The 3744-nt window shown below is 27.5% G+C and overlaps 1 long non-coding RNA gene across 1 annotated transcript in view; it reads left to right on the forward strand.

The window, feature by feature from the left end:
- The window catches only part of LOC136797233 (uncharacterized), a 17785-nt gene extending 14333 nt beyond the window's left edge, over nucleotides 1–3452 (forward strand). Inside the window, exon 3 of the long non-coding RNA XR_010845076.1 lies at nucleotides 3105–3452. This is a non-coding gene — a long non-coding RNA (uncharacterized lncRNA). The remainder of the gene's footprint in view (nucleotides 1–3104) is intronic.
- The last annotated feature ends 292 nt before the right edge of the window (nucleotides 3453–3744 follow it).

A 3744-nucleotide genomic window follows, 5' to 3' on the forward strand; every position in this document is an offset into this window, starting at 1 on the left:
AATTGGTAGATGATGTTCATTATTTCTGAGGAATGAAAGGCATTAGGAGGAAGGGTCATTTGGAGTGGAATTGTAATCTCTGCTTCAACATGTACAAGATGGGTTGGATTAAGGATATCAGGATGGGGGTTAAAAGTTTTGAAGAGGTGTTTGCCGAACATTTGAGTATCTCTGGAATATTAAATTTTAAAAAAAATTACGTTGTATTAGAAAACTAAGATGCTCCTGTTTTTAAGGATCTGAGTGTAAAAAAGCTGTCCATCAGCTAAAATAATATAATCTAGGAGACACTTTCAATTTTAAAACAGTACAGGATTTAGAAGCTATTCAATTCTTTATTCTTAAAAAACTATGAAAATATATTTAATTAGTGATTTGGTATAAATAATTTAAGGTATAAATAAACTACCTTTAAAAAAACACATAAATTGAGGGAAAGGAATAATGTAGAGAATCAACATAAATACCCATAAAGTTGTAGAGAGAAAGAGGAGAAGATAATAAGAAGATAAATAGTTTTTTTATTATTATTACTTAAGTAGGCTTGTTTTCGTAAGGTAGCCTTTGCTTTCTAATTTTTAGAAATTTTAATTTTTTAAGTCAAACTGCTAAATACAAGTGCAAATAGCTACTCAGTTATCATTCATTGGAGGTTAGTCAAGAATTGAATAATAAATTATCTAGAAAAATAGTTTAGACAATAACGGTATAAGTAAACTAATGAGTTGGGTATTTATAAATGAATATTAAAAGTGGTTTTGGAAGAGGACATGACAGAGATCCACACAAAGGCAGGATGATATATAGATCAGAGATTGACACATCAAGCGTTTGTGGATGATGAACTGATTACAACAAAAACAGTTAATACACAGGAAGACAGGATTGGTAATAAAAAAAAACCTAAATATATTTACAAAATTAAAAATTAAAACCAAGGAGGAAAGAGGGAACAGTTATATCAAGGCAGCTATATGATGCTTCAAGAGAGAACCACACAGTTCAAGAATCTGGGTACTATCATCACAGGATAATAATATTACAGAAGGAATCGTGGCAAGGAATAACAGTGATTGGTCTCGGGTAAAAATCTTATAAAATCGAGATATATAGAGACCTCTCAAAATAAGTCTTGACCGGACAGTCCTAACATCAGTATTTACATACAGAAGCGAATCCTGAATACAAACATTCCTCAAAGAAAGGCTTATAAACATGCATGAAAAAGAAACTATTTGAAAAGTTTATGGTCCAAAAAAAGAAGGGAATTTCAAAAGAATAAAGACAAATGACGAACTGAGAAACTTTTTTGAAACATCAGATATTATATCCATGAAGAGGAGCAGGATAAAATGGAGGGACGCCCAGGAGGAAGAAGGAAAGAAGGCTTAGACTCTGTTGGCTCTAGGGTAAGGAGGACAATCTTGTATTCTGAATGTTAGAGGATGACACATTATTTACTATAAAAAATGTAAGAGAAAGTAAGACAAATAAACATCAACTGTTCTGGAAATTCAAGGTTAAATAGAGTTTTTAATATAAATAATTTATTTTACAGTTGTACGATATTGACAAAAAATATTTTGAATTATTAAATTAATTTAATACAACCAGATACTTTTAAGTGATTGACTACTGTTAGCTGTGATATTAAAACTAATATCACAACGATTTCAAAAATATTGGTATTTTTAAATAAATCAATCTTTTTTTTTAGTAATCGTAATCACACTAAGAATATTGATAAAGTTAGTGCCACCGAAATATTGTTATCAAGTAGTTGTAATTAACAATCCCTCTTGTTATTAGTTTTTTTTTTGTAAAAATACTTTTTAAAATTAATCACATAAAACAAACTAACAGTCATAAAAAAATCTAAATAAATACTGCTAATATGACACTGGCTGACTTGGCTATCAGTAACAATTGGAGAACTCCACTGTGGATGGAAAGATAGCCTAAAGTATAGAAAGCAAAAGGTGCTTTCTCTTATAATGCACGTTGAGATCACCTTTGGTCTTGTACCCTCGAGAGCACACAGGACAATGAAATGTTCTTCCACATTCCTTTCTTCTATGATAATTCAGAGCTGCAGGTTTCATGTACCTTCGGCCGCAGCGACAGAAATACCGCACACCTCCTATCAATCACATCTTCGGTCAGTTACAGAGGAATATGTAAGCAAAGATATGTTTCCAAAAGTTCAAATTAGAGTTAAAGAAATAAGCATTGTTTATAAAGTGTATAATAACAATGTTATTTAATATGACATTTATTATTTTACTTAAAAATAACAAAACCATATTTATTTATTTTTTAAATAAAAATTAAAAAATGTGAGAAAATATACTTTCTTAACTAACAGACTGATGATAAGTCCTATCAAAAAAAATAATTAGTCAAATATGATTAACTTTTATTGAGGTAAAGAACTTTTTCTTTTTGCATGTCAAAGTATGAGTTAAGAATCACAGAAAAGAAGAAGAAATTTTTATTTCTTTTAATTGAAACAAGATTTTCATGAGAGACATTTTAATAATTTTTGGTTTATATAAAATATTTCAACAAAAAATGTGATGTATTACAGTTTATTTATTGCTATTTTAGTATGAAATTGAGAAGTAAAGTTCAAAAGAGATATTTTAATGTTTTAAAATTGTTTTTCTGCAATTAATATAGTAATCCCATAATACTCATTTTTAAGCAGGAATAACATCTGCCAAGTTGATCGGGATAAATTATCTTATTTTAAACCCCTCATAACTATTACAATTTTAAATTTAGAAAAATTAAACAAGGTGCTATTAGAAAAGAATATTTGAAGTATTCTTCCAAAATCCCTATTTTTCCTAAACTGTCACGTAGCACCTTTATCCACTCATGTCTTCAATTTTAAGTGAGAAAGTTATGTATGCATATATGTATATATAAATATAAACATGCATAAATAAATCAAAGTAAGTTATAGTGAATCAAATTTTCATAAGAAACCTTTAAACCAAACAAAACAGTCTAGCTTGGACTTTAATATTCCACTCTTTTCACATTAAATTGAACATTTTTCAAGTAGATAGTTTACTAATTTATGTTCATTTTGTTTACAGATGGAGAAACAGATGTACACCATTCATAAAAATAAATAATAATAAAATTACTGATGTACCTCAGCATGGTTCTTTCACTGTATAGATTAAAATACATTATTGGTAAATATTCTCCAGAGAGACACTTCAAACATGTAGCCTAAAGCGTAAATTATAAAAAAAAAAAAAAAAATCCATACAACAAGAAAATTTGAAAAACACTTGCAAAGCCATTTAAAAGATAAAGTGGATGAATATAACTAGTAATATTCCTTCAATTGTGATCACCCTGTTTTTTTTTTAATATAAATTATTCAATGATATATCATTCCTATAAAATAAAAATGAGTCAAAAATCAAAAGAATAGGAAATTGGGATACAATTTTAATATATTATAGACAATATGTTTTCTTGCTTTAATAATAATTATACTACAAATTATATGAAATGATGGATGTAATATTTATTTCATCAACACACAACATACAAACATTGATATAAAAAAAATTATTGAATTTACAAATATAAATGAGATACAGTATATACACTTATTTAAGTACGAAACATTTAAAGCGATAGCTAATAAAACAGACAGTTAATTCATTGAACAATACTATCTTATAGTAAGTAATGTTTATTAATATATAAAGATATATATAT

The sequence above is a fragment of the Halyomorpha halys genome, unplaced genomic scaffold, assembly GCF_000696795.3.
Source record: "Halyomorpha halys isolate HHAL.00 unplaced genomic scaffold, Hhal_1.1 Scaffold1351.1, whole genome shotgun sequence".
Lineage (NCBI taxonomy): Eukaryota > Metazoa > Arthropoda > Insecta > Hemiptera > Pentatomidae > Halyomorpha > Halyomorpha halys.